This window comes from Theobroma cacao, chromosome 2 (genome assembly GCF_000208745.1).
Source record: "Theobroma cacao cultivar B97-61/B2 chromosome 2, Criollo_cocoa_genome_V2, whole genome shotgun sequence".
Taxonomy (NCBI): Eukaryota; Viridiplantae; Streptophyta; class Magnoliopsida; order Malvales; family Malvaceae; genus Theobroma; species Theobroma cacao.
In genome coordinates, this window is record NC_030851.1 from 24,875,035 (window position 1) to 24,884,512 (window position 9,478).

The 9,478-nt window shown below is 34.1% G+C and overlaps 1 long non-coding RNA gene across 1 annotated transcript; it reads left to right on the forward strand.

Annotated features, from left to right (window-relative positions):
- Window positions 2,686-4,320, forward strand: LOC108660897. Its single transcript, XR_001926600.1, has 3 exons — window positions 2,686-2,716; window positions 3,360-3,444; window positions 4,282-4,320. It is a non-coding gene; the product is annotated as an uncharacterized LOC108660897 (long non-coding RNA).

A 9,478-nucleotide genomic window follows, 5' to 3' on the forward strand; every position in this document is an offset into this window, starting at 1 on the left:
CATCTTGTGACCTACCAAAATGTAAAACAAGAGCATTAATTGTTAATGCACATCAGTAATGCATATTTATTATTAAGTGGCAACTTATAGTTTGCACATAAACTTACATATTCTTGGAACCATTGTGCAAATGTTACATCATGTACTTTCTCTAATTCATCTTTTGATATATGGACAACATCTCTCTTCAGCATTTCATCAAACGTCCTAACATTACTTCCATATTACAAATCAAGATTATTCTTGTATCAATCATTAGGTCTTAATGTATAATGGTACTTACTTAATATATTGAAACATCTCCTTACAATTCATTAAAACATATAGTTTGGCAGCATATAACTAATCTTTGTCTAAAAATCAAGATTTATCTAGTTGACCAAAAGCTCACCCAGGATGAGTAAAAATTGAAAGACAACTGTTAGAGTCCATGTCTCCCCCATCATCATTACATGGCACTCAATTTAATCTTGTCTAAACAATAGGTTCAAAATACAATGAGCAAACTAAGGAGACTTCCTCAATAATATATGCCTCGCATATAGATCCCTCCACGAAAGGTGGATTTTTCACTTTCTTCTTTAAATTATGCAAAAACCTAAACATTATAATATTCATAAAACTTAATAAGTATCTTAAACTCTTCTAATGAAATAATTGAAATCTAATAACAGATATAATACCTCTCAAATACATCCATTGATACTAGACGGGTTCACCCACCTTAGCCTCATAAGGTAAGTGAATCAGCAAATGCTTCATAAAGTCAAAAAAACTAGAAAGAAAGATTTTTTCTAGTTTGCATATAGTTTCAACAAATTTTCCTTCCAAAGCTTCCATGTGATCTACAGGTATTTCGGTTAAGCATAAATCTAAAAAAAAGTGAGATATCTTAATAATTGCATCCTAAATTAAGTTAGGCACCATATCACGAAAGGCAATTAGGAGTAATCGCTACAAAAAAAAACATGACATGTCACGACCCGGTAATCTCTTCGAGCCCGTGACAACCGCTGCGATGTCCCGATAAACAAACCTTACCGGGAATGTCAACCGAAATCTCACAAGGCTCTAGCATCTGTTTTCCACCTCCCCTATGAGCAACAGTTACTAAATATCATGTTTTAAAGGAATATAGATTATTTTCAAATCAAAGACAATCAAAAAGTAATTTCTATCGTACAGGGGTATTTTGGTCATTTTACCCAAAAATTTTGAAACTTGCTAAAAATATAGTATATGAATTAAAATTATACATTTCATATAAAAATTATAAATTTAGGTGTCTAAATCATCTTTTTAAAGTGAATTTATAACTAATAGAACTAAATAAAAATATTGGATAAAATATTCCATTTTCATATAAAACAATATTTATAAAATTCTACGTAAATAATTTCTGTAGCGTAGTAACAAAATAAATTCATATACATAATAGTACATAGTGCCAAGGTATACAAAAATATTTTACAATGACATGTGAGTCCTAAAATAACAAAAATAAAAAGGACTGTAGACCTATGATTTCTAAAGGTGCAAATCCAAAAGCAAACCCTCGACAAAATCGATTGTCTCCAAACTGCTCTGAACCTGAAATGGGTGAAAAAAAGGGGGTGAGTTTTTATAAATCCAATGAGTAAGCAAAGTTCATCTATAACATCTAAAGCCGAGTAAATGAAGACAATTAAAACATCTCTTCAAAATATAATTCATAACATTCAAACTCATTTCAACCATATAGAACAATTACATTTCATCATAAATAATCAGCAAGGCTTATGACTCTCTTAAAACTTGGCTCGTGCCAAAACTTGTACTCGGTGACACCTTGCGTCGGGCATCCAACCGAGACCGCCAATGTGAGACCCTGTCAAGCTCGATTAAAAGACGGTATTGTACCGAGTGGTACAACTAAGTTAAATCGAGCCTTGAACTAGTTCAAATAGAAATTCTAAGAGGAAATTGAAAATTTTGAAAACCCACAGAATGACTTAAAATAGTGATTCAGGGTTCAAGGTCCAGTTTGGAGTCCATCAAGAAAATTGACCGATTAGGGACAAAACGGTTATTTTACCATTTCATGATTAAATGGAGATTTTTAGCCAAGATTTGATCACATTTGACCAAAAGTAATTATATGAAATATAATTATGATTATTGGAGTATAAAATGATGTTTAGCAGTGAAAAAAAAATTATGATTCTTGGTATTTTTGGAGCACAAGGGTAAATTGGTAATTTTACCACTAGAGGACTAAACGGGAATTTTTATAAAATGAATTTTTTGCCCCATTTGGTTAATATTGATCAATGTTAGTGTTATTTGAGGTTGAAAAGTAGAAATAATTTGATTCCGGTACATTTCAGAGTATAGGGGCAAAATCGTAAATTTTTTCGTCTCGAGGGTAAATCGGTAAATTTTTCGCCCCAGCACCTGTCAAGGCCAAGGGATTTTATTCATCCTGTAAATGGATAAACATGAGAAATGTGTGGTGGAGAGAGATTGCTTAATGGCTAAGTATGACACATGGACCAATGGAATGGTGACATGTGTCAAAATCTCATCCATTCATTATTTTCTTTATAAAAGGCATAAAAATCAGCCCATTTCTCCCATAGTGATCAGCCAAACCAGAAGAGAAGAGAAACCAAGGAAGAACAAGCCCTAGGTGGGAAAAATCAAAGAGAAAGTGTTGGAATTCAAGGAAACAAGCTAGGTAAGTTAAAATTTCTTTAATTCTCCTTGATACCTAGCTTACCCATGCTTTTGTTCTTGATTTCCATGGTTGAATATTGAGTTATCATGATGAATTCAATTCTGAAAAATGGGTATGGAAGAGGAATTGTTGTTGGAATAATTTGATTTTAGACTATGTTAGTGTTTAGGGATAGTTAAGCATGGTTATGAACAAAAACACAAAAGAAATATTCAATTTCTCTAGGGTTCCTTGTTGGTCGAACCATGAGGGCTGAATATCAATGGGGGATTGTTTTTATTTCAAGGAAAATGGCATGGAAAATGATGAATTAAGGTGAAACGGTTATGTAGAAAAAAATTCGATGCTAGTGCACCAAATGACCAAATTTTTCTATAAGGAACTGTGAGGGTTCTAATGCTGAATTTGGCTTTATTTAAATGTATGTGGTAAATTAAGGTATTAGAGGAGAAATGAATTAATTTGGAGGTGATTTGGACACAATCGCCGATTAATCGGGTGATCGGTCGAATTTAATCGATACCGTGATTAAGCGGTAATCGGACATATTTTTGCATTTACATATCAAGCATTAGTAGTTTAAATTAATTTATATCAATTTAGGGACAATATAGTAAATTCCTCGACTTTGTTATTTGTCAAGGTGGTGAGACGTCCGGAAAAGGCAAAGGAATTACGCCTGAGGACTATTAGTCAGAGTTCACCCGGAATCCGGATTTTCGACACCTGTGAGTGGACTGCCTATCAAAATTGTTTTGGGAATATGACTGTTTTGAACAAAGTGTTTGAATGATTTTATGCAATTTTTCATGAAAATGAATGCCTTGGGAACAAGCTTTTGAGAAAAGGTTTATGTTATGAAATGTGGTTATTATGGATTTCTATGTGGCTGCATTATGTTGATATACATATATGCTTGAATATAATGTTGTGTAATTATGTTGACTCGGCTATGTGCGAGTAGGGAGTGCGCATAAGCCGAGGATGACCCGGTTATGTGCGAGTAGGGAGTGCGCATAACCCGATGATGACCCGGTTATGTGCGAGTAGGGAGTGCGCATAACCCGGTGATGACCCAGCCATGTGCGAGTAGGGAGTGCGCATGAGCTGGTGATGATGATGATGAGCTGGTGATGATGATGATGGGTTGGTGAGATGATGATGATGGGTATATACGTATATATATATATATACATATGTAAATATGTGTGATATAGCAAATTGATGGACAATGATTTATGGTTGTAATGTACGTGAAATTTGACACATTATACTTTGAGAATTTTCATGAATTTTATGTTGATTTTATTAGTTTAGCAGGATGGCTTTTTGTTGAGTGAGAAAAAATGTTTCTCTTGTTGCTCTGTTTTCACTGCAGCGAAATTCATGCTCGCTGTAGCGAAAAACTCTCGGGTTTGGAGGGGTTTTAAATAGGAATGAACTAAATTGCATTGTTTTGAAACAAGTGCATCATGATTTTAAATTCTCCCTAATTGTTGCTTGTTCCCTTCCTTGTTCACTCACTGAGTATTGTACTCACGTTTTATAAAAATTCATGTTTTCAGATCAGGTGACTGTTGGACCCTAGATCGAGGAGTCCCCGTAGTGCATCTCCTGGGTATGTGTCTTGCATTCGATAGTAATCCTTTTTATTGTAAATGTCTCCGCTGGAAGTCATGGGTCTTTTTGTATTGTGAATACAATCTAACAATGTGAATATGTGTATGCAATGTAAATTGCTAAGTACATGACTGGTATAGTGCATGTATATTATTATCGATAATGCCATTATGTTTTGGCTATGTTCACACCCGGAAAAAGGTGTGTGTGTATGCATGATATGATAAATTTGTTAAGCAAAGGTAAATGGATAGGCTTGCTTGGGCTTAGTGAGCTATGCCCATTGAGCTCATGCGCCGGTCATGGCCCGGGAAATTGTGTCGTGATAGCCAAGGCTGTTAAAATAACATATACACATAAAACATGTTTTTATGTTTAAAAACATAGTCGTTCCTTGGTGTTGGCTGAGTTTCACCCTCACATGGTGGTTGGGCATGAAGTGAACTCTAAACTACCTTAAGAGATACTCTACGCGCTTCTCATACTAAGGTAAAATATAACGGGACTTATCGTGCCCCTCTAATAAGCTGGTTCACGAAAACCCGCCCACTGCAGTAAGCTAATCACTTACCCCACCAAATCAATAAAAATTTCAACAGCATGACATGGCTAATATGATATTACCTTACCTATCAAGGTAAAACAAAACAATTCATATATTCCACACAAACACAAATCCAACCATTCACGCCATCACATTGTCATAAGCCATCAATTCAAACCATATGTCAAAACAAATATATAACACAAGTATATAATCTCCACTTACTCAATTTCCAAAACCAGGATTCAATTTCAAAACAAGTTAAAATCTCATTTCGTTTAACCAACACTTCAATTTTAAAACATAATAATTTACAATTTAAACTCATTATTCTTCAAAACATAAAAACGAGTAGAAATAACTTTAGATAGTTAAGATGAAAGTCTGTTACTTACTATAACGAAAGTACTCCTACTTCTGGTCCTCGGGTACAATATCCTTACCCTTACCAAAGGGCTCACCATCTATATATAATGCACAACAAGTAATTCAATATACTTGTGCCAAACTGTTATAAGACTATTTCAGGCTCTTTATGAATGCATGAAATTGAATGAGAAGTGTTCGGATAATCACTTAAAGATGGTGTGCTACGTAGGTTCAATTGTTGTTGGACTGAAATGGTATTCGACCTAACTAGCACCATACACTGTTTAATTAGCCAAAACATCCAATTCAACTCCAAATAGATTCATTGCACTTTTCGTACTCCAATAAGTCCATATACCTCATTAGAAATCAATTCTAAGTCCATTTACTATAATTTTCTCATTATCATTTAAGTCGTTTACTAAAGGAACTATACTTTTCGATATCCGACATCACGAATCATCAAATACGAGCTAGATAACATGAAATATGACAAAATTCATCTTCAAAATATTCCCTATAGAATTTAGCCAATTAGGGTTTGATGAAGAACATGTTATTTTCTTGCTTGTTTTTCATACCGAATATCACAAAACACTAAAAACGCATAGATAACATGAGATCTAGCAAAACCCATCCTCAAAACCTTCCCCCCTTGATTCGGCCAGCATGCTTCCATAATGAAAACTTGAGTTTCAACCATAGAAAATGAAAAAAAAAAGCATGGGTAAGGTAGATCGTAAGCTAAATCGCGAAATCTTACCTCCGATCGCTTCGTTTTTCGAAAATTCAATGAATTCTCTTGAATTTTTCCTCCTTAGGGTTTTTCTATTCTTCCCCCCTTTGTTCTTTGGCTTGGACGGCAATGAGAGAGTGAATGGGAGAGTTTATGTTGGTTTATAAAGGAAATTATAAAAAATTTAAAACTTGACACATGTCGTCACTTGATTGGTCCATGCTTAAAACTTAACAATTAAGCATTCTCTTACCACCATATATAATACCTTAATTATCCAAAGTATAAAATGATAATAGGTGAAATTCATGGGCTTGACAAATGTCACGGTGGTGAAAATTTTCAAAAATTCCAATTACGTCCTCGTGGACACATGAAATGATCATTTTGCCCTTATGCTCAGAATTGAAATTTTTCACTTCTCAAATTCAAATTATGTTCCAACTAGTCAAACTTGGTCAAAAATCTATTCCAACATTCCAATTTTGCCCTCGGTGGCAAAATAACCATTTTACCCATACGTTATGAAAATTCCCGATTGGATTCCAAATTAATCCTCGAACTCCAAATCACCATTTTAAGACATTCTAAGATTCAATAACTCTCAAATACATCCCAAAATCTCTATTTGGACTAGTTCGAGGCTTTAATCAACTTAATTATACCACTAAGTACAATACCAACTTTTAACGATTTCCCGAGGCATCCAAGTATGCAAACATGCTATCAATTACATGAATGACATGGCAAGTATATTATAGAGTTGAGCTTGACATGACAATCATGACTTTTCAACCCATAAAATTTACATTCGATCTCATTAACACACTGAGATATGTTCAGCGCAAAACCATGAAGTAATCTCAATTGTTTCACCCAAACACAAACAATATTTTTCCTCCTTGCTTAAAGAGTACAAGGCTTTAGGCTTGAACATTTTTCCATTATTTTTCACCAATTCCAATTTTAGACACCTGCAATACACCTTCAAGTCTTGTCTTGCCTTTAAGTTATCTTTCGTCTTCCCTTTAACATCCATCATAGTGTTGAACATATTCTCAAAGACATTATGTTCAACATGCATCACATCTAAATTATGAAGAATAAGAAGAGTATGCTAATAAGGTAAATCCCAAATGTACTCTTTTTCACACAATTATGATTTTGACCAAAACCAAGAATATTCTGTTCACCACATTTTGTTGCAATAGGGATATTAAGAAATGAATTCAACTGTGATAACATTTCTTCACCCAAGATTCGAGGAATTAAGAAGTCACGCTCAACTTTTTTTTTAAGAAATTTATCTCTCTGTCTCCTAAAAGCATGATTAAGTGGCAAGAATTGCCGATGACAATAAAAAAAACAAGGTTTCCTACCATGCTCCAATATGAAAGACTTAAACCATTCCATGCAACAAGGACGTGATAATCGTCCATGAGTGTTTCACCTCGACAACATACCATAAGTAGGAAAATCATTAATTGTCCATAGCAACGCTACCCTCAATTGACAATTTTATTTCCGATAAGCATCAGACATGAGAACACCTTCGCTCTACTATACTTTCAACCCATCTATCAAAGGCCTCAAAAAAACATCTATGTTTTGGCCTGAATTTTTCTAACCTAAAATAACCATATTAAGAAATATATATTGTTGTTTCAAACACATCCATGGAGGTAAATTGTATACAGTGAGCATTGTTGGCCAAATAGAATAAGGTTTCGCAGTTTGTCCAAAAGGATTGAAACCGTCTGCACATAATCCTAACATGATATTTCTAGGTTCCATTGCAAATAACTAATGTGTGCGGTTGAAATGTTGCCAAGCCTCACCATTAACAGGATGTCTAAGCACTCCATCATCAGTTCGATTATGCACATGCCAAATTATATATTTAGTAGTTTTTCCTTACATTTAAAGTCTCTGAAGCCTTGGTATAAGTGGCAAGTAACCCAAAATCTTGTAAGGAATTTTCTTTTGCCTTTCCACACTTGATTTCCTCGGTTTATACCAAAGATGACCACATATCATAAATACTCCAAATTAGCAGTTTCTTTATAAAATAAGATGAAATTGTTTTACATGCATGAACTTTGACATATCCAAGTCTAAGTGTCACCACTTTCCATTTCATTGTATAGATGTTACCGCGTAAAGTTTCATCTTCTAGCAACATATTCTTTATTATATCCATCAGACAATCAAAACACGACTCACTCAAATTAAATTCTGATTTAACATCTAAAAGTTAAGACAGTGTTGAGAGTGTTATGTGCTTTGTGCAACCTAGCCACAAAGGTTCATCCGCATCACCCAACAAAGAGTAAATGCTCGCTGCATTTGGATTTGGATCATCCGCCACAAATCTTGAGTCATTATCGTGATTGGCATTCAAAACAATTTCTGAACCTATAGCATTCTGAACCATTCTAGCATATTGATTTTGTATTTCTTCTTAATACGTTGGTTCCCCATGTTCTATATGACTAGAATATGATTCAACACCATCTCTACTTCTTGATAATTGTCCAACTTCATGTTCTCCATGAAAACTCCATACTATGTAAGCACCAATAAAACCCTTTTTTAGAAGATGCTCTACCACCTTAACAGAACTTAGAAACTTGGTGTTGCTACATTTACAACAAGGACATCTAATTTTGTTCCCCCACATAAATTAAGGGTTATAAGATGCAAAATCAATGAATTCTTGAACTCTTTTCGTAAAGTCATCTGTCACGACCCGGAACCTACCTCAGGCCCATGATAATCTCTGCGACGTCTCGATTGACACCCATTATCCGGAATGCCAACTGAAACCCCGCAAGGCTTACATATCAGTTTCTTTCCTTTCCTGTGAGCAATCGTTGTTAAATATCGAGTTTTTAGAGAATATACACTATTTTAGATCAAAAACAATCAAAATAAAATTTTCGCCACACAGGGGTATTTTGGTAATTTTTTCTCAAAAATTTTGAAACTGGCTAAAACGTAATATACAAGTACAAAACACATAATTCATAATCAAAATGAGTTTAAAAGTATAAAATCTTCATTTAAAACGAAATTACGGTTATTTGAATAAAATAAGAAAATAAAAGAAATATTAAGGGAAATATTTTATTTTCTTATAAACAATATTTATAGAGTTATACGTGAATAATTTTTATAGCGTAAAGCTAAATAAATTTATACATACTGAAATACAGTAAGCCAAAATATTTAATTTAATTTACAATAACCAGAGGGCCCCCGAATAAACAAAAGTAAAGAGGACTGTGAACCTACGGTTTGGAAAATGCAGATCCAATGGTAGTCCTCGATGAGATCAGCTATCTACAGTCTATACTGAACCTGAAATGGGTGGAAAGGAGTTGGGTGAGATTTTGCAATCCCAATGAGTAAACAGACATTATCATAAATATCTAAAGGCGAGTAAAATGGAGGCAAGTTTAAACAACAAATTTCAACCCATTTCATAATGTTT